The sequence below is a fragment of the Chiloscyllium plagiosum genome, chromosome 4, assembly GCF_004010195.1.
Source record: "Chiloscyllium plagiosum isolate BGI_BamShark_2017 chromosome 4, ASM401019v2, whole genome shotgun sequence".
NCBI lineage: Eukaryota > Metazoa > Chordata > Chondrichthyes > Orectolobiformes > Hemiscylliidae > Chiloscyllium > Chiloscyllium plagiosum.
The window spans coordinates 26617388-26640700 of record NC_057713.1 but is presented as its reverse complement, the minus strand read 5'-3'; positions in this window follow the sequence as shown (position 1 = coordinate 26640700).

Sequence of the window (23313 nt, the reverse complement as noted above, 5' to 3'; positions counted from 1 at the left end):
TATTTCAGACATGACAGGTTGCATGTCAGTAAGATGTGTTCCCTGGCTAGTGAGCCTCGAGAACAAGAGAATATAATCTCAGGATAAAATGTAGGTCATTAGAGACTGAGATGAGAAGGACTTTCTTCATTCAACAAAGCTGTGGATGTTCAATCGTTGAACATGTCAAAGATAGAAAATGATAGATTTCTAGGATCTAATGACATTGATGGATAAGAAGGTAGTGCAGGAATGGGGCATTGAGGTAATTGATCAGCTACAATTTAATTAATGGCAAAGCAATCTTGGCATGCTGAATGGGCTACTCCTTTTACTGAGTTTTTACTGGAGTTCTAAAGTACATAGTTCAGAGTCACCAGATATGTTTAAGCATGACCAGAAACCATGCAAATAAAAATGCTTCTTAGTTATGATATTATTTAATAGAAAAGGAAAATACAATAATGACCATAAAGCAAAAAGAAATGTTAATCAGTGACAAAGAAAGAGGGTAAAGGAAGCATTGGAAAAAAGAAAAACAAAAAACATTAGGGAACAGAAGTGACCTAAACATAGGTCGCAGTGACTTGATTTAATTAATGCCTTCCCTTTTCTTTCAGTAATATTCTTTTCACCACATGTCCTATTTATTCAGCATACAGACTGTGTAACATAACAAGAGTTATGTGAATCGAACAGCAACGCACGTGAACAGGAGAGTCAAACTCATCATTAATTGAGATATATTCTTCTTTCAGTCAAGCGTGTTGAAAATTTTTTTTTTTAAAAAATGGTACTACAGAAAGCAGATGGTGCGATAAGAAAAGCTCAGCGTTAGTGAACAGAAGAATTTTTTTTTTAATTTTTAAAAAAATTCTTCAACGTGATGGCTTTTTGCTGCGCAGCCAACCATCCCACAAGCCATCACTGCGACTGACTGATAAGGGCACTTCAAATGTTGAAAGCCCTAATCTTCTAAAAGACGCAGAAGAATTCCAGGAAAATTTCAAGGGGCAGATTACTGTGATTGAAGTGAGCTATAAATGCCACTTATTCCCGGATAACCCACTTCACTGCAAGTACAGCTAACTGCTAAACAGCTCAGCTCAGTGAAGTACATTACTCAGACGACCAAATGAGTAAAAAAGAAAGGAATAAATTTTAAAAGATTATCAGTGCCAACGAGATTTTGATTACTACCGTAAATCATTGCCGTCCAGTTTTTAAATTTTAATCCTGTGCAAGATTTGCTTTATTCATTTTTTCTCTATAATCATATTACCAACAGAAAACAGATTATATGAAAGACGGAGCCTGCAATTAGATGTCCTCAAGTGTTTCACAGCTTATTTCAGTAATTAAATCTTTTGAAGTAGGTACTTTTGTTTTATAGACAAATGTAATAGCTCATTTCTGCACAGCAAGATCTGACTAATAGCAAGTGTGATATATGAGCTATTTTTCTTTTTGATAATATTGGCTGAGGGATAAATGCTAAATAAATCAGTGGAAAACTCTCTAAATAACTTTCTATTATGAATGAGTGTGAGATCAGACCATTTTTCTTTAGTGAGAATTATAACTGAGAGAGAAGTGTTGTCCAGGACAACTCATTACATAGTGCTATGCAATCATTTCATCCATTGGAACTAAGTCCCAAAGGCAAGTAGATCGAAATGTTAATTACTCATCCAAAGCTTAGAGAACTTTGTTAAGAAATTTAAGGCTTGAGTAAGGCAAAAGTTAAATATATGGCTTTAAGGAACAAATAGAAATTAGGTGCTTGTGAGTACACCAAAGCATCATTGAAGGATACAGGGCAGAGACATACATAGTCAAACATTCAGTGAAATGGTGATAGATGTAAAAGCTGAGACAGAAATATAGCACTGAATCTTACGGTTTTTTCAGAAAAGTGTATGTCATGGGTTCTCAATGCAATGCTGAGCATGTTTGTTTTACTGTATCTTATCGAACTTGTCACCTTAATTGGCGATCATGGTGAGAATCACATTTAACTTGCTTACATTTTACCACACACTGCTCCCAGAGCAACTTGCTGTTCAGCAGAGGTCCTCCCAAGATCATCATCCCCTGTTTCCAAGCCACCTTCTAAAGCCAACTGTGCACTTACATGGTGCTGCCATCTGGAAGCTGTACTGGTCGACTCTGGAAGGAGTAAGGACTCGTGGCAAAGAAGGGGAGACTTGCACCATTCTTCTGAGAGGAACCTGGTACTGGGGTGGTGGAGGGAGAGGATTCCTCTTGCTGGAGGGTCAGCAGAGGAGATCATGCTACCATATCATACTGAGAATGTGGGCATCTGGGAGGTAGGACAAAATGGCTGAAGGAGCTGCACAAAATGGCTTCTGCATTGCTAAATTGCACTGAACCAGACAGAAACAAGAAACCGCACACTGACGTAGATCTGATTAATTGCAGCACTGACGGTTTAACCTTAACCACAAGGCAGGACAAATATGATTCTAAGAACTGGTTGTTTACAAGAAATCGCGATAGGCTAAGGCAAAAGTGCATGAGGACCTCGCAGGATGTGATTGACTGTACTATGTGATCATGCTCCATGTCTGACTGTGAATAAATGTATATAACTCAATGCAAATTCTATAAGTTGTCGGATTATTTTGGTGGTCTAAGAGTACTCATACTTCTGGGCTGATCATAGAATACCGACTTGGCCATCTCAAAGAATAAATGATTGCTTGTGTGATTGACAAAGAATCATTTACAAGTGTGTTTATTGAGCAATTGCGGAACCAAGAGACCCCACCTCCCCAGGGGTCCCGGTCTTCAATACCAGTATGTTTGGAGATCATTACTCGGGTCAGTGCCATCTCTAGGGTGAGGAGGACTTGGCAACAGTGCAAAACAAGGTCAATGATCTTTTCTGCTCTGCCAGGCTAAGTGCAACACCCTGTCCTTTACTACCTTACACCTATCTGTGCTGTTTCAGCCACTCCCCACAAAACAACTATGGTCTGACACCCCATCTGTTGCATACAGCACCTTCCCTCACTCACTCTTGTCACCATCCATACTCTCACACCATTAACCCTATGTGCCGTCTTCATTGCCTCCTCACTCCCTCACATCACCTCAGCACTAATAGCCATGCCATCCTCTTTGTATTGCTTATGCAGTTCCCCCTTTATATCATTACTGGAAACAATATCCCAAAATAGGGCAGAGCAACACAGAACAGGGGTGGTGGTGGATATCCATGTACTCACCCCTGCCAAGCAAAGGATTCTTACCCTCATAGGAAAACACGGAGTACTCCAGCAGGGATATGGAGATATCAATCTTCCATCTCATTGGTGGCTGCAACGTCTTTTGCCTTTCACCCTACCAAGTAGCAACCCGTCTGCCATGAACTCTCAAGATGAAAGTGCTGAGGAATTGGAGGGACCATTGTCAAAACTACTTCCTGGATCACCAGCAACATGAATGTGGAAATCTCAGTGGGCAGTGAGTTCCAAAACAGTGACAACTCCACAGATGGGTGCAGGTGAAACAGCCCCACATCACTGGCAGTCAGGGGAGCAATCATCTATTGAGCCCCCTGATGGTCTCAGCAATGAAGGACTTTGTCCAGGTGAACAGGAAGGACTAGGCAGTAACAGTAGCAGGCAGGTGTAAAGAAGTCACTAACCCTCATAGCAGAGAAGCTGGAGCAGAATGCACTGCCTGTTATTGCTCAGCTGCTGCAACACTGCAGACAGTCCTGCAGAAGTCCTTCTTGTGACTGCTGAGACTCTGCAGCAATGCAGCTAGACCTGCAACCGTCTGCCTCTGTGGGTGGTTTGGGGACTGCCCTGGAGAGATAGAGCCAGCACCCTCAAGTGCTGCTGGAAAGATGGCAATATCTGCCCTCCATTGTCTATGTATTGGCCCAATGGAACAAAGGCCGGGTGAGAGTGGGACAGAAAATCTTGAGCCTAGGCAAGGTGTCCCTCCTCATGAGACAGGGAAGTGTCACAAGACCCACTGTTGAAGGAAGAGCCACAAACAGATGTGACCCTCTCCAGTCACCACTCAGCAAACCTGATGTGTCTGGTCCTGCTGCTGCCTAACTGTCTCCAACTTTTGGAAGTTTCGGCTCAGGAAGGTCACCATCTGGAAAGAAGACCCTCGGAATTTCTGGGAGAAAAAGTGAGGACTGCAGATGCTGGAGTTCAGGTTCAAAAAGTAGAGCGGTGAAGAAGCACAGCAGGTCAGGCAGCAGCCAAGGAGTAAGAAAATCGACATTTTGGCATAAGCCCTCCCTCAGGAATTTCTGGCCCATCCTCCAACCAAATTTCCAAGGACAGTAAGCCTGTACAAGGCTTTGCTGGGACCTTATCTGGAATACCATATATAGTACTGATTACTATATTTCAAGAAAGATGTTAATGCATAAGAAGCAGTTCAGAGAAAGGTTACTAGACTAATCATGAGTTTGGTCTTTGTTCACCCATATATATATGGTAATGCTATCTTAGATATTCCTGAAAGCAGAAAACATCTCAAAGGTTTGAGTAACTGATGAAGCTCTTTCATACTGTTAGAATGTAGTAGCAACAGAAGTGGTGTTCACTGCCAAACTTCTCCTGTTGCGAAATCCAAACGAAGTTCTGCCTATCTCACAAATGAGTAATATCATATTTGAACTTCAGTCCCAATGCAATGTTAGGTACTTAGGTGATACTTCCCAAAACATGGCCGATTGTATCAAATGGCATTTCCCTTCTCTTGTTCATGACAGGTTAGGCATTGCTTGTACTCAACCAGCCTACAATTGCAAACAGAAAGTCCAACATTAGACAGGATTCCACAATTGGACAGCATTTGCTGATAATCTTGCATATAGGATAGATTATACTGACAATCTATTTAGGATTGTCAGTCTGGCTCACAATGTAGTGCAGTCACATCTATTGGAAGTTACGTATAGGACTGGACAGAATATGAAAAACAGAAAAGAATTAATAAAAGAACAATATGGATGAAAAAATAGACTACAAGAGAAGGTTAGGCTAGAATTAAAAAATCAGATAGAAAAAGTTTCTGCAGATTTTATAAAGAAAGAACCTGGGGAGTTGGTAATAAAGGCTAAGGAAACGGCAGACAAATTGAAAAATAGATCATTTGCTTCAGTCTCAAGAGGATATAAGTTACATCCCAAAGATAGCTGTAAATCAGGAAATGATAGGGAAAGAGGAACGCAAGAAAATTATAGTTACCAGGGAAGCAGCTCTGAATAAATTGTTGGAATTGCAATTTGACAAGCCTCCTGGTCCTGGTGGATTTCACCCTAGCCCTTTAAAATAAGTGGCTAGCGAGATAGTTGATGTGTTTTTTTTAGTTTTCCCAAACCTTTTAGATTCAGGAAATGTTCCCTTATATTGGAAAATCACAAATGAAATTCATTTATTCAAAAAGAGAGGAAGGCAGAAAATAGCAAATTACAGGCCAGTTAGCTTAACATTTGCCATAAATAAAATGTTAGAAGTGATTATTAAAGGCATTTACCAGTGCACTTGGATAAGTTTAATGGAATCAGGCAGAGCCAAATAGTATTGTGAAAGGGAAATTATGCTAAACTAATTTATTGGAGTTCTTTTAAAATTTAGCTTCTGTCGTTGACAAAGGGAAACTGATGGATGTACTGGACTTAGATTTCCATTTGTTAAAGTGCCACATCAAATGTTATTACAGAAAATAAAAGCTTATTGTGTATGGAATAACATATTGGCATGGATAGAAGATTGGTTAGGTAACAGGAAACAGAGTTTAGGAATAAATGGGTTCTTTTCAGGCTGACAAGGTGTTAGGTATGGTATGTCATAGGAGTTAGTCCTGGGGTCTCATCTCTTTACAATTTATATAAATTATTCTGATGAAGGGACTGATGGTATGATAGTTAACTTTGCTAATGACACAAAGGTAGATAGGAAAATGAGTTGTGAAGAGGACATAAGGAGTCTCCAAAGGGATATGGTTAGGTTAAATGACAGGGCAGAGATGTGGCAAATGTGAGTTCAATGTAGGAAAGTGTAAAATTGTCCATTTTGACAGAAAGAATAAAGAAAACTATTGAAATTGTGCAAGATTGCAGAGCTCTGAGATGTAGAGAGACTTGGGTGTCCTTGTACATGAATCACTAAAGTTAGTCTGCAGGTTCAACAAGTAATCAGGAAATCTAATTGAATGTAAAAGCACAAGGGAGCCAGAATAGTTTATCAAGTTGGTTCTAAAATTGGAAAAGTGATAGGAGATTGAGGGTGGTGGTAGAAGACTGTGTGATTGAAGGCTGGTGGTGTACTACAGGGAACTTTGTTGGGTCCCTGGCTATTTGAAGTATGTACAAATAATGTGGGGATGGATAATGGTGGGGTGAGAGGTGCAGACAATAAATGAGTTTTCATATGACAAAGATTGGTTGGGTATTTGAAAATGAAGATAAGGGTCACTGGAGAACATAATTGAAAAAGTTGGATGAGTAGATCATTGATAGATAGAACTTAACCCTGATAAGTATAAGGTGATGCACTTTGGAGAAGGAACAAGACAAAGGAGTAGTCAACTGAAGCAGGACATTAGGAAGCTTAAAGGAAAAGAGTGATCTTGGCATACTTGTCCACAGATCCCTGAAGGTATCAGGGCAGGTTAAAAAGGCATAAGGGACACTTGCCTTTATCATTTGAGGCATAGATTAGAAGAGCAGAAATTCATGTTGGAGATGTAAAGGACTATGTTGAGGCCACAGCTGGAGCAGTGTGCAATTCTGGCTATTGGACTTTAGGAAGGATGTGATTGCACTGGACGAGGTGCAAAGGAGATTCACCAAGGTGTTGGTTGGAATGGTGCATTTAACTACGAAGAGCCTGCAGATTCAAGAAAAGATTAAGTAGTGGATGAAAAAAGTGTGACATAAAGGTATGTCAATAGTTTGCAGACATTGAAACAAATCAAATGGAACAAAGTAATCCTACTGATTGTCAATCATTCGCTTCAATGCTGATTGATTCATTATTTTGTCACACAACTTCACACATCTGGAATTTACATCCCTAAACATTTAGCATCATTCTGCTGCAAGTTAGACCAGAGAATTGGAGTTTGCATACATGAGTAGATAATCGACGAAATGTTTAAATTTATTGCGAAGGTGCAACAGTTGAAAAATGTTGTGGTATGCAGAGGAATAGTCTTTTCAATTGTTAATGTTTTTTTTCAAATAGCTGTTGATACTCATAGGTTGGGCAATCTTGCCCCTATTTGTAAGATAGTGAATACTTGAGAGAAACAAGTGGAAAATTCACTTAGCGCATCATACATCCTTTTCTTTTAAAAAACCATGCCAGAAATAAATGAGCTATGGGAAAAATCAACAACGAATAATATTTTGGCCTAAAGGTTAGTGGTCTAATCAAGGACGGGTGAAGTACAGCATAAACAAATCAAGGGATGAAGAAGGACTTACATGAAGACAGTGGCCTTGGGACAAAAAAAAAACAAGAAGGAGGCTCAGAACCCTGGTCAGCACGGCACTGTTAGAGAGTTTGACCATTGAAGAACAAAGTCATATTAAAGAATCATTGGCCCTAGTCTGATCAGATTAAATTAATCTGCAGTCTACTTAGGTTGACTACATAGAGGGTATCAGTGTGTTTCCTAAAATGGCTTGAAAACTCTTTAATAGTTAGTTTCTTCTTGCTGATGGAAGCTTCTATATTTGTAGTCAAATTATGTCAATTGCAATTCTCAGTCTCTTGGATGTTTCAGCATGTTTGACATCGGAGAGATAGAGTTTTGTTCCCAGAATGTTGGCTGCAATGCTGGAAGTAGTAGTCTGCTGGTGTACTGTTTAACTTGCAGGAGATGTACGACAGAACCTTTAGGTAACAACACTGTAACATTCTCTCAAGGGATCTACTCCACAAAGCTCGATTTAGAAATAGAATTCACCATGGCGTTGATTCTGACTGAGTTTTAAGCATATGTTTAACTTAATATACTCATGTGTAGTTCAGGAATTATAAAAAAACATTTGGCTGATAAAAAGACGTTTTCAGTTTTGTTTCATTTGTTCATATGAAATGCGTGTCACTAGCTGGACCAGCATTTATTGTTTTACTCCTTATTACCCAGTGGGTAATTAAGAGTCAACCACATTGCTATGGCCTGGAGTCCTATGTAGGTCAGTCTTTCAGGAAGGCAGATCTTCTCCCCTAAAAGGCACTAGTGAATCAGATGGGCTTTTAGTGACAATCATTACAGTGTTGCCATTAAACTGGGTTTTTCCTTAATTCCTGATGTTTTTGACAATTGAATTCTAATTCCACTTGCTGCCATTCTAGGATTTTAACCTGTGTTCCTAGAAAATTAAACTGGGGCTCTGGATTACCATTTCAATGACATGACTACATCACCACCTCCTCCAATTAGTCAAGGTGACAAATTGCTATTGGGAAAGAATAGGATCTTACAGTTAGCTACATTGTAGGAATTTCCTTTGTCACATTTAATGAATAAGAGGGAGATTTCCAAAGGGATCTTGGATTGACATTAATTTATTAATGGGATGCCTGCCTTGAAGAAGTTTTCCTCCTCTCTCTACAAGAATCTCAGGGAGTCCCTCTCCCACTGCAACTCCCAGGTCATTTCCTCTGCCCTGAAGCGCTTCACCTATTGTACTCTATGCTACTTTCTTCCCACCCCCACCCTCCTCTAGCTTATCTCTCTCCATGCTTCAGGCTCTCTGCCTTTATTCCTGATGAAGGGCTTTTGCCCGAAACGTCGATTTTGCTGCTTGTCGGATGCTGCCTGAATTGGTGTGCTCTTCCAGCACCACTGATCCAGAATCTGGTTTCCAGCATCTGCAGTCATTGTTTTTACCTCCTTAATTTATTAATAGTCTTTTCCAGAAATGTCCATTAATGGAGAGTGGGTAATATGTGCATAATTGTACCATCAATTTATTAAAGCTATCAAAGCATATGCAGATTGCATAGATAAGTGGCATCAAGGTAAAAAGTTAGCCATCGACTATTTGAATGGTGCAGCAGCCTCAAAGGAGCAAGTGGCTTATTCTGGTTCCTTTTTGGTTTTGCTGACTTGGTCAGGTCGGTTTGATAAGCCTCAGTTGTAAATACTCAGATTAGGTAGCCTGGGTAAAGTTCCACCTGTTCTAGAAGTATAATGCCTCAGAACAGGTTGATTTGCAAATATCTACTAAGCAGATCAGGCTGACTTAATAGAGACGGAAACAAAACTAATGCTTCAAATTGGTGCCATTTTATTAGATCTATGATTGAGTGAAATTGGTCAAATGACAAAGGGGTGATAGTGGGAGATGAAAGCTTATGCAATGAAACAATTTTAAGTACACATGCTGAACTATCAGCAGCAACTGGTGTGCAGAAAAATGGATCTATGGTTATGGAACTTATTAATTACATTTGGAATGTGACATCATTGGTTAAACTAGCATTCACTGCCTAAGCCCAATGGCCCTTGATACAGTGGTGATGAGCAGAAAGCAGTCAATGCCAAAGACGGAGTTAGATATAGCACTTTCAATCAATATGGAGGAAAAGCAGGAACAGACTGTTGATTTGGATGATTAGCCTCAATCAAAATAAATGGCAGAGCCGGCTCAAAGGCCAAATGGCTTAGTCCTGCTCCTATTTTCTATATTTCCATGTTTTAATGAGTTGCCTTCTTGAACTGCTACAGCCCAGGTGGTACAGATAAACTCACAGTGCTATTCAGGATGGAGTTCCAGCATGGTGTTGTCTGGAACATAGAATCATAGAGTCATATAGCATGGAAACAGACCCTTCTGTCTAATGCATCCATGAAGACCAGGTATCCTAAACTGAGCCAATCCCATTTACTTGCATTTGGCCCATATCCCTAAGTTCCCTCAAAATCCTTGTTACAGTTCCGGTGCTTTGTCAATTTTAGACACCAACAGTCTATCCAGAAACAACAGTTCCAAACAGGAATCATACCAGACTCAAAATAAAACTTTCTCCCTCCACAGACCTGCTGAGTTTCTCTAGCATTCTGTGTTTGTTTTAGATTTCCAAAATCCAAAGTATCTTACTATTAGCCCACCAATTTTTATCAAGTTCAGCAGGTATTAGGGAAGGCAAATAAAATGTTGTCCTTAATTTCAGAGGAATAAACTATAAAAGTAGGGAGGTCTTGCTAAAACTATGCAGGGCATGAATCAGATTACTGTGATCTGTGAGCAGTTTGGGGTACCTTATCTAAAAAAAGTATTGATATTGGAGACAGACCAGAAAAGATTAGCAGGTATAGAGGGACTGTCATGCTTGGAGAAGTTGAATAGATTGAGTCTGCATTCACTGGAGTTTAGAAGAATGAGAGGTGGGAGAAAGTGAGGACTGCCGATGCTGGAGATCAGAATCGAGAGTGTGGTCCTGGAAAAACTCAGCAAGTCAGGCAGCATCTGAGGAGTAAGAGAATTGATGTTTCAGGTGGAGGGAGTTGGTGGGCTTGTAGTAGATTCCTGATGAATGGCTTATGCCCGAAATGTCGATTCTCCTGCTCCTCAGATGCTGCCTGACCTGCTGTGCTTTTCCAGCACCACACTCTCGACGAAGAATGAGAGGTCATCTTATTGAAAAGAAATAAGATTCTTAGGCAACTTGACAAGGTAGGTGGAGAAAGTTTGTTTTCCTTGCAGAAGAGGACCAGAAGCTATAATATCAGAGTAAAGGTGTCACTTATTTAAGGTAGCAATGATGAAGAATCTCTCCTCTCAGTGGGTAGAGAACTGTTTGCTGTAAAGCACTGTTGAGAAGTGGTCATTATGGATGGACACATTTTTTAATCAGCAAGGGAATCAAAGGACATAGGGAAGAGGGAGGAAAGTGGGAGAAAAGGGAAGAATTGAGAATTAGCAAATCAATCATGAGATCATTGAATGGCGAGTAGACTGGATGGGTTGAATGATCTACTTCTGCTTCTATGTTTTCTGGTCTTATAACAAAGCACCGTTGGATTGTTGCCTGCAATGAAGGTGCTTTTTCCATGCAAGTTTTTGTTGCGATCAATATCTCAAAATGTCCCACTCCTGTGAATGAATTTTTTAAATTAAGGTTATTTTGTTTCAGCAATGAATTATATTGAAAAAATGGGACTTTGTGGCAGAAAGCAATGTGATTTTGTTTTCTCTCTGCACTGGTTAGAAAATTGAAAATGAAAGACTCACATATTCCCAGCTCAATGCTTCACTATAGCACTTTCCCACAGCGAATACATACTGTGCCCTTTAAGAACTGCATTTCACTCTGCATATGTCAACCTGCAAAAAACAGCAAAAATGGGCCAGCAGCTTTGAAAATGCAGCCAGAGATCCTAGCAAGTGAACATCAGCTCTGACACGTGAAATGTATTAGTTCCACCAGCCTTCTTCTGCAAACTTTAGGAAGACATTACTTCACTTGAAGAAGGAAAAGAAAAACATGAATAGATAAATCCTGAGCTCAGTAATTTAAAAAAAAAGAGGGCATGGAATCTGTTACTAGGATGTGTATATTTTCATAATGTATACTGACCATTAAGTTAAATGATTAATTTTGTTTTTCCAATAGCTCAGAGTGTCAGCCTTGGTTCAAAAATAGCACACTTGCCTCTCAGTTAAAAGTTTGAGACCCTGGCTGCCCTTTCAGGAAAATAAAGCAAAACATCTGATGATGTTAGTTTGCAGAAGAATAGGCGTTTATTTTTCCAGATTTCTGGCCAACATTTATTCTCAACCAAAACCACAAAAATGGATAGTCTGGTGATTTATTTATCTGCTGTATTGGGAGCACAAATTGGCTCTTGTATCTCCCATAGACTTCACTTTTGAAATACTTGGGACATCTTGAAGTCACAGAAGATTCCATAAAATGTGATTTATAGGGTCATAGAGTCGTAGAGCGCAGAAACAGAACTTTCAGTCCAACTCAGACACCGCCAGATATCCCAATCTGACCTAGTGCCATTTGGCAGCATTTGGCCTAGATCCCTCTCAATCCTTTCTATTCATGTACTCATTGATGCCTTTTAAATGTGGTAATTGTACTCACCTCCACAACTTCCCATACACAACCAACCTCTGCATGAAAGAGTTATCCCTCAGGTCCTTTTTAAATTTTTCCCCTCTCATCTTAAATCCAAACCCTCTAGTTTTGGACTTACCCAACCGAGGAACAAGACATGGCTATTAAATCTATTAATGACCCTCATGATTTTATAAGACCTCTATAAGGTCACCCCTCAGCCTTTGGTGCTCCAGGGAAAGCTTCAACTTATTCAGCCTCTCCTTATAACTTAAACCCTACAGGCTCGTAAGCATCTTTACAAAGCTTTTCTGCACTCTCTCAAGTTAATCATAGAGTCATAGAAATGTACAGCACGGAAAAAGACCCTTCGGTCAAACTCGTCCATGCCGACCAGATATCCCAACCTAATCTAGTCACACTTGCCAGCACCTGGTCCATATCCCACCCTTCCTATTCATATATTCATCCAGATGCCTTTTAAATGTTGCAATTGTACCAGCGAGGAAACCCACGCAGACACGGGGAGAATGTGCAAACTCCATACAGACAGTCACCTGAGGTAAGAATTGAACTCGGGTCTCTGGTGCTGTTAGGCAACAGTGCTAACCACTGTGCCACCGTGCCGCCCAAATACAAAGTGCTACATTTTGGGAAAGCAAATCTTAGCAGGACTTATACACTTAATGGTAAGATCCTGGGAGTGTTGCTGAACGAAGACACCTTGAAGTGCAGTTCATAGCTCCTTGAAAGTGGAATCGCAGGTAGATAGGATCGTGAAGAAGGGTTTCCTCCCACAGTCCAAAAATGTGCAGGTTAGGTAAATTGGCCATGCTTAATTGCCTGTAGTGTTAGGTGAAGGGGTAAATGTAGGGGAGTGGGTTTGGGTGGGTTGCGCTTCGATAGGTCAATGTGGACTTGTTGGGCCGAAGGGCCTGTTTCCACACTAAGTAATCTAAATTAAACTCCATCTGCCACTTCTCATCAAGATCCCGTTGTAATCTGAGATACCTTCTTTGCTGTCCACTAAATCTCTAATTTTGGTGTCATCTGCAAACTGACTAATTATACTCCTGTATTCACATCCAAATCATTTATATAAATGATAAAAAGTAGTGGACCCAGCACCTTTTGTCCTTAATGTATTTGTAAAAACCCTTTGGATTCTCCTTAACCCTATATGCCAATGCTATCTCAAGTCCCCTTTTTTCCCCTCCTGATTTCCCTCTTAAGTATACTCCTACTGCCTTAACACTCTAAGGATTCACTTGATCTATTCTGAGTATATGCTTTCTTCTTTTTCTGAACCAGACCCTAAATTTCTTTAGTCATCCAGTATTCCCTATACCTACCAGCCTTTCCTTTCACCCTAACGGGAAAATACTGTTTCTGGACTCATAATCTAATTTCTGAAGACTTCCCATTTTCTAGCCATCCCTTTACCTGCGAACATCTACTCCCAGTCAGCTTTTGAAAGTTCTTGCCTAATACTGTCTTAATTGGCCTTTCTCCAATTTAGAACTTCAACTTTTAGATCTGGTCTATCTTTTTCCTTCACTATTTTAAAATAGAATTATGGTCACTGGCCCCAAAGTGCTCCCCAATGACACTCAGTCCCATGCCCTGCCTTATTTCCCAAGTGTAGGTCAAGTTTTGCACCTTCTCTAATAGGTGCATCCACATACTGAATCAGAAAATTCTCTTGTATACACTTAACAAATTCCTCTCCACCTAAACCCTGAACACTATGGCAGTCCCAGTCGATGTTTGGAAAGTTAAAATCCCCTACCATAACCACCCTAGTATTCTTACAGATAACTGAGAGCTCCTTACAAATTTGTTTCCCAATTTCCCTCTTACTATTCAGGGGTATATAATACGATCCCAATAAGGTGATCATCCCTTTCTTATTTCTCAGTTCCACCCAAATAACTTCCCTACATGTATTTCTGGGAATATCCTCCCTCTGTACAGCTGTCGTGCTATCCCTTATCAAAAACACCAGTCCTCCTCCTCTCTTGCCCTCTGTCCTTCCTGTAGCATTTATATTCTGAAACATTAAGCTGCCAGTCCAGTCCATCATGTTTCTGTAATTGCTATGATATCCCAGTCCCATGTTCCTAACCATGCTCTGAGTTCATCTGCCTTCACTGTTAGGTCCCTTGCATTGAAATAAATGCAGTTTTATTTATCAGTCCTACATTGTTCTCTGCTTCGTCCCTGCCTGCCCTGACTGCTTGTCTCGCTTCTGTTCTCAACTGTACCAGTCTCTGATTGATCCCTTTCCTCACTATCTCCCTGGGTCCCACCGCACCCCCACTTTACTAATTTAAATCCTCCCAAGCAGCTCCAGCAAATCTCCCTGCCAGTATATTAGTCCCCTTCCAATTTAGGTACAATCTGTCCCTCTTCTACAGTTCACTTCTACCCCAAAAGAGACTCCAATGATCCAAAAATATGAATCCTTCTCCCATACACCAGCTCCTCAGTCATGCATTCATCTGCTCTATCCTCCTATTCCTGTCCTCACTAGCTCACAGCACCGGGATTAATCCAGATATTACTACCCTGGAGGACCTCCTTTTTAAATTTCTGCCTAACTCTCTGTAATTTCCCTCAGAATCTCAATCTTTTCCCTTCCTATATCCTTGGTTCCAATGTGGACAATGACCTCCTACTGGCTCCTCTCCCCCGTGAGAACATTTTGCGCCCTCTGAGACATCCTTGATCCTGGCACCAGGGAAGCAACACCATTCTGATTTTTTGCTGCTGGCAACAGAAACATCTGTCTGTACCTCAGACTAGAGAGTCTCCTAACACAATCGATTACTTGGAACTGGACGTATCCATCATTGCATTACCAGTCTCAATACCAGAAACTTGGCTGTTCGTGCTACGTTCCCCTGAGAATCTATCACCCCCTACATTTTCCAAAACAGCATACTTGTTTGAAATGAGGATAGCCACAGAAGAATCCTGGATTAACTGCCTACCTTCTTATCTTTCCTGGAGTTAACCCATCTATGTGACTGTATCTGCGACTTCTCCCCCCCTTCCTTTAACTGCCATCCATCACACCCCCTTGCTCTTGTAAATTCCTCATTGCCTTTCACTGTCTCTCCAATCGATCCATTCGATATGATACGATTCGCAACCAACGGCATTTATTGCAGATATAATCCTCTGTTAGGAACATGTAAACTCTCCATAAACTCCCATATCCATCAAGAAGAGCATATCACTCTACTATAGGCTATTTTTGCTTCTTTCAATCTACAGACCCAGAAAATAGCACTGACTTATTCCTCTACAAAACATTGCTCCAGGTTAAGTTAATACTTATGTCTTATATTTTTAAGTTCAAGAGACATACCTCAATATTAAATATAATCAAAAAAACCCACTCTCCTCACTGCTGTAGACTTACTGTAAGGCCATACTTAAAATATTCACTTATCTGTTTCTGTGCTGTGACCTCTCCCAAGTAGGTTCATCCAAGATTAATTGCGAACTTCACTGTTCGTTAATTTTCCCATAATTTTCCCAGATGCACTCTGATATCCAGTGATACATGAGTTCAACAGCAAAGGCAGTAACTGTGCAGGTTCACTGCTGTGCCAGTTAGCAGTGTGGGTTTCTCTCTCTCTCTCTCACTCACACTCCTGCACTGACCTCATGTCTGTTCCTCTCCCTTTTAAAAGTACTGTTGTTTTGACTTTTTTCCTCCAAAGTTCCAAAATAATGCAACAGCCTATAAAACAGTAATTGCTGCTCCTGGAATTGGAGGAAATCATCTCCAACACAAACTGTCTCAAAAAAGGAGCAGCCTGTTACAGCCAGAAATTGTTCCTGTCCTCCATCTTGGATTACCCAGCATCCTTCCTGTAAAAGGGTGTACTGTACTCTGTATTTTAAAAGTGTCCTCAGCAATACCCTGTATAACCACAGCATGATGTCCCAACTCCTATACTCAATGTTCTGCCCAATGAAGGCAAGTAGGCTAAATGCCTTCTTCATTAGTCTACCTGCGACTCCAATTTTAAGGAATTAGGCACCTGTACCAGTTGATCTTTGTTTGGTAACACTCCCTAGGGCTCTGCCATTAACTGCCTAAGTCCTACCCCTAGTTTCCCTAACCAAAATGGAACACCTCAGAATTATTTATATTTAACTCCATCTGTCACTCCTCAGTCCATTGGCCCATCTAAATCAAGGTCCTGTTGTAATTTGAGATAATCCTCTTCATTCACCACTGCATCCATCTATTTCGGAGTCATCTCCAAGCTTACTAACCAGGATTCGTAAAATCACATCCAAATCATTTGTATTAATGATGAACTGCTGGGGACCCAGAATCGATCCTTGTGACATTTAGCCTCCAGCCCGGAAAGCAATCCTTGACCACCACCACCCACTCTCCTACCTTCAAGCCCATTTATATCCAGCTGGCTAGCTCCCCCTGGATCCTATGTGATCTATTCTGACTAACCAGTCTAGCAAAGAACCTTGTCGAACACTTTGCTGAAGTCCATATACAATTTTAATTATGCATGAGTCTTCAAAAGGCATGATTTCCACAATTTCTCACCACAGCAAGCGCATCACTGAAGGCAATACCAAGTTATGAATTCTCGGGTTTAATCTTTAAATATTAGTAAGGTGGTTAATTCATGTCAGTGAGGGGCCGAGCTTTTAATTAATGTGAAATTGGACTGCAGCAGTGACCTCTCTGCTGAAATTCAAAGCATTTTGCCAGACAAACATGTTCGTAAAATCTAGCCACTGAATTCCTTTCTGTGCTGTTCTAACACAAGTGGTAAGCTGCTGATTTTAAACAGGCGAACTAGTGTGTTTAAATAGTGGAGGTAATTCTTTGATGTAAGCATATTAACTCAAGGGCTAAAATTTTCCTTACCTCATGATAGCAGAATTGGAAACTGGGCAGTGATGTTAGTGGTGGCATTGTGGAGTATGGGGGATGGATTGTAGGGGGGAATGTGTTAAGGTTGAGAAACTCTGCTGGACAATTCGTTCACTCATTTCCAAAATGGAGGAGGGTTCCGAAAAAATAGATCAAATATCTGCCTAATGGAGACTAGCAATTACTGACAATTTTGAGGTCTCATTTGGAATTATTTTGAGATGGCATTAAATTTCTTGCTGGTGGTGGAATAGGTCTCTGTAGTAGCAAGGTAGGAGCAAGTTATTGCAGATGCTGGAACCTGCACTAGAAACAAAATTGCTGGCGATCACAACGGGTCATGCAACATCCATGCAGAGAGAGCCAGCTGATGTTCCGAGTCTAGATGACTCTTGATGAGAGCTGACATGAAATGTGGAGGGGGCAGCATTAGTACAATAGTGGAGGTGGGGGAGCAGTTGGAGGGCTGGGGGCGGGAGGATGTTGAGAGTTCAGATCTCCGCATCTGTCTCCCAGAGGGATTAAAGGATCCATATCACAAAGATAGGTGCTGCTAACAGCAAAAGCCTCAAATGCCTATGTCAGACATGATTCCCCTCTGCTCAAAGGTCCTTCCTTCTGACCCTGATGATTTTTTAGTTTATATTAATACCTCTGGAGATACCTTCATATTGAGGCCCTCTCATGTTGACCAACTTGCCTCAACACTGCCCATGGCTCCTGGTGAGGCTGCCAAGGTGCTGTATCTGCCAACTTTGTGATGGGGCAGAAGTATCAGGATCCCATCTGCCATTCTCAATTGGCTGATAATCATCAGCTAATTGGGATCCTTCCTCTGGGAAAATAACTCCATTGGGATCATTATCGACAAATGCCAGTTTGGAACTCGCATTTGCTCCTACCTACAGGCTCCTGAATCCTGGAGGAACTCCAATGCATGAAGAATAGCACATAGAAGGAACCTGAAACTGAAATCAAGTTGAATAGAAAACAAACTGTGCCTTCAAATCCCTAATGTACAAAATAAATTGAACAGACCTGGAAGAAACTTTCAATATTGACATATAATATTTACTGCCTGTGTTGGAAAACATCAAGAAGAGGTCTAAGATTTTTTTCATGGGCAGCAAGATCTTTGAACTGCCATATCTAAAGGATGTCACTTCTGCCCTGCACTCCCCAAAACCCTCTTGTCCTGTCACACAGTTTCATCGTCACATTATCAATGACATACACACTGCTACTTTGCATTGTTAGCATAGATAACTGCTTTAATAATGCAGGCAGCATAATACCAGTTCAAATGTACAGAAGGCAACAAAATAGAGACCAAACCATGTTCGCAATCTGCAACAGGGAATTGTGGGAAGGTCCCAAAGAGCTTACAACAGGCACTCTTCCAGGATTTTGTTATAATGCATTCTATGAATTTTAATGTCTTATGGATTTTTTTTGGTTGTTCTCACAGCTGTATTGCAATAGTCAAGGCATAATGGGGCAGGAACATTTAACTTTTGAAAAAGAATTAAACTCCCTGGCATATGCGATAAGTTTGTTAACAATGAAAGAAAAATGCAACTGATGTATTTTCATCAGTTTACATGAAATAAACAGCACAGAAATAGACTATTTGGATCAGTCTGTACTGGTTTTCATATGTCACATGGGTGCCCTCCTATTCTACTTGCCGTATTTTAGCATTATCTTTCTCTTGCATATTTTCATTTAGTTCCCTTTTGAAGCCTCTTATGCATGCGCCTTAATATTGTTTGTGGAATCACTTCTTCAGAAACACATCTCCCCTTAGATTCCTCTTGGGTTTATTCATAATGTTCTAGCACATGTGGTGCTCAGTTTTGGATTATCCTACATGATCTCCACATTTATTCTGTCAGCCCTTTCTTATTAAAATACTTCAATCACATCACCTGCATGATCCAGATTTCCATGGAGTTTAATGATTTCAAGGCCATTGAAATACTGGCCTCATTACTGGAGCCTCTAAACTTTACTGGTACAGAATAAGGGCACAGGTAGTGAGTCCACATCCTGCACTGCTGCCTCACGGTGCCAGGGACCTGGGATCGATTCAACCCTCAGGCAACTGTCTGTATGGAGTTTACACATTCTCCCTTGTGCTTGTGGGGATTTCTTATGGGTGTTCCGGTTTTCTCCCACAGTCCAAGGGTGTGCAGATTAGATGGATTGGCCATGGGAAATACAGAGGTATAGGGGTAGCATAGGGAATGGTTCTGGATAGGATGCTCTGAGGGTTGGTATGGAGTTATTGGGCTGAATGGTCTGCTTCCACTCTGTAAGGAGTCTAATTTGACTAACTCAATAATCAGGCAAAGCATCTCTTTGCCCCTCACAATTTTCAGGAAGCCATGCCATTTCTTCAAGGATTTGGAGTTTATGGGGATCAGAGGAGTCATGACTGATGTAGATATGGAAATGTGTTGAAAGATAAGTTCTAAATTTCTTGTGTATCACCCATGCTTCTTCCCTGCCAACTCAATGCCCATTCATAGCCCATTTTGGCCTCTATGCCTACTCATGATCTTTCCATCATAGATTTAGTATATTCTTAAGTACAGAACCAAGGAACTCTATTCATAATAATATGTAGGAAACTCCTTAGAATAAAACAAACCTTACATAATTTTCTTTTTAAAAAATAGTGCCGCTACAACTCCATAAAATAGAACATTCAAGTGTAATTAACAGAAGCTTTAGCTACTTCAGACCTCGTAATTTTGTACAAATTATCATTGAGATATTGGCAAAAGAGATCTCAGAAAAAAAAGCTTAATAAAATCACGCAAATATGTCAAGCAAACGAAGATCTCAGTTCTGTAGAAGCAAACTACTTAAAATGCTTGTGTTTCTCTCAACTGATGCTGTTAGACTTGCTGAGTTTCTGTATATGTTGACAAAGATCACACAAACCGTTTAAACATGACTCTTTTTTTTAAATTTGGTGTCAGCTATTTTGTGTTCTTAGCCAAGCATATGAAGCTGTGTTGTATATTAGCGTAAGTAGGGAAACATAATTTGCTTTAGAGTTAGCACTGAGACTTGGAGATGGCATGCGGAATGGATGAAGAGTAAATGGCTGCCAGGGGTATGGTGAGAGACTAAACAATCAAGAGAAATTCAGAGAACTATGCCAGAACCTTTTCACCAGCCTAACCTGGCACTCTACCAGTCTCTGGCCAATCTTCAATGAGCAATCAGAGGTGACGGATGTGATTCCATCCAGCACCCAATCTCCCCCAAACTGAAAATCCTGCCATCTGGGAGCATTTCCACGAAACTGTGTGTGGCATAACTGGACTTATTCGACCTCCCTCAGTAAATCCTGACTTCCATCTTTTGTTTCCTGAAGGAAAGATTTGTTCAAACGTTGCTGATGGTTGCAATCTCAGTTCTGGTAACATCCTTATTAAAAAAAATTGTATATTTTCCAATACTTCTGTGATCTTGTTATAATATGGAGACCAGAGCAAGCAAAATACTTCACACAGGACTAAAAAACTGTATTATCTTACTCTTCTGGTGTGATTCACAACCTGCCCATGCTGGTTCCTTTGCAGGCAAGCAGAATATAAATTTGGTGCAACCATCTCATCAGCATAATTGTAGCACATCTGGTGCATTGCTGGGTGCCTCTGCACTCTGCAGGGGACTGAGCAGCATGTGGTAGAGTTAGCCTCTTCTCTTAAAGGCAGTCTGTGCTTTTAGAAGGTTGCAAACCATAACATTATTGCAATTTAAACTTTTAGGGAAAACAATGTTAAAAATCACACAATACCAGGTTATAGTCCAACAGGTTTATTTGGAAGCACTAGCTTTCGGAGCGCTGTTCCTTCATCAGGTAGTTTATTTCAACCACCTGATGAAGGAGCAGTGCTCTGAAAGCTAGTGCTTCCAAATAAACTTGATGAATGACAACAAGGCGATTTTCAATGTCGCAGAAACTGGAGGCAGTAGTCTTGGAGTTGGGAAGTGGAAGACTGTTCTGCTTGGGGCCAGGAGATCTTCAGATCATCCAAATGGCTGATCCTAGAGGAAGAGGAATATTTACAATAGTCATGGATTCTGATTCCCGTTTTTAACCTCCATACACAAGCAGAGGACACATACAAACACTGGAAAATGACGTTGTGAACAGTCCATTGAACAATTAAAGATGAGTTTTTGATGCTTCATAGATCTAAGGGTGCTCTGCGATATTATGCTCAAGGATATTATTGGGGATTGGGATGAAAATATTTAGTAAAAGTTTCCTTTCATATCTATCCGAAGTAAGGAAAACGGTTCACACCACACAAGCCTTGAGTTACTGACTGTTTATTCGTGAGCTCACGGGGAGAGATAAGTCGACCATGATGGTTGCAAGTCACTCTGACAAGATACAGAGAGTTGCATGGTTATACAGGTTGCAATAATTTAACAATTAGCAAACTGTTAATTGAACCATAAGGATTAAGTAGGCACTTAGCCCAGTCACTAGCCCCAGTCACGTAGCTGTCTGGACATTGCTTATCAACTACTAACCAGCAATGTTAGTATAACAATAGATTCTTGTAAAAGAAGAGCATTCCCATGCTGGAAAAGAGTTCACTATCAGGTGCTAGTACAGCTACAAGGTCAGCCATCTCACTGAGCCTGGGAACATACAAGCAGACACAAATATGAAAATTAAAATTGATTCCAGGCTTTTAATATGTGACAAAATGGTTGCTTGGGTTATAACAAATCTCCCACAGATATACTGTACCAGCTGCTGGCTTTTATCCAACCTGGCACACCAGAAGTGAGACGCATCAGAACCAGAAGAGAATAGCTGTTGAAGATGATACTTGTTGCCCAGAAGCTAAATGAATGCAGCTATGCATGCTACCATCTGGCTGCCTCCATGGACAGGTTGGTACTCCCACGGACAGCCAGGTCCAGTGCTCTCTGAGAGCTGGAGAGGCACAGACACCTATACTCCACCACCCCAGTCATTGATCCTCAGGATGGAAAGATTTTTGCAACAGGGTGGTTGGGGAAGCTGGGGAACCAAAGAAACCATGAGTGCAACAGGATAGTTGACATATTCAATATGTTTGATGTTCATCAAAGTTTTGGCCAACATGGTCCACCAGTGCATCAGTGCAATCTTCAAGCCAGGTAAAGGAAGTGGGATAATCAACATTTTGCCTCATCTTCCTTCTACCATCAGTTTAACAGTTTCACAGAACACACTGTTCACACTTCAAGTCCATGCTCATTGATAAAAAATAACTTGCCGTGATTTTCAGATAGCCATATTAAATCTGCGTGGTTACTCCTCAAGGCAGTAGTTTAGCTTGAAAAGCAGCTCCAAGGTTTGGAAGTCAGGCACATGCAGTCCTTCCCTAATACACACTCATGACCCAACCATAATACATTATTCGAAAGAAGGGACAAAAGGGTACAAGAGCATGATTGATGAGCATGCAGACAGTTATCCCAATTTGAACCAGTATAAAGAGTTCAAGATCATTGTATAAGAATAAATGGATTTGTAGCAAGATTCTATGATATTAGTTCCAGCCCAGATCATATATCATTGACGTTACAGTAAAACAGATAAAACATCCAGGTTGATATAATCAATTCTCTGTCACAGCCTGAGAAAAGGAGTCCAACCTGAAACTCATTCAGTGAACCCTCACTGGGAAGTGTGTGAAGAAATAATTGAGATGTGCTATGGCTGAACAACTACTGATTGTCACTAAACAGCCTAAGGTCTGAAGAATGAGTCCTTGGGTGAAGAATCATAGAGTCCGACTTGATCAAAACATTGGGAACAGAACTGAGGGGGAACAACAACCAAACCAAATCCACAAATTAATTGTCATCAACCTGCATGACAGTGAAATCCTGTTTCTAACCTCTCTTCTACAGCCTTTTATTGTCAGTTTGGAGCTACTTTTAAATCCTAACCAATTTATAGAGAAGAAATTACAGTCAACACTACTACCAGACAAAATCCTTATATGCATTCACGAGTACCTTATTTTAATGTCAACCATAACCTGTTTATATTTCCTGTGTTGAAAATGTGTTGCTGGAAAAGCGCAGCAGGTTAGGCAGCATTCAAGGAACAGGAGAATCGACATTTCGGGCATAAGCCCTTCTTCAGGAATGAGGAAAGTGTGACCAGCAGGCTAAGATAAAAGGTAGGGAGGAGGGACTTGGGACAGGGGCGTTGGAATTGCGATAGGTGGAGGGACGTCAAGGTGAGGGTGATAGGCCGGAGTGGGGTGGGGGCGGAGAGGTCAGGAAGAAGATTGCAGG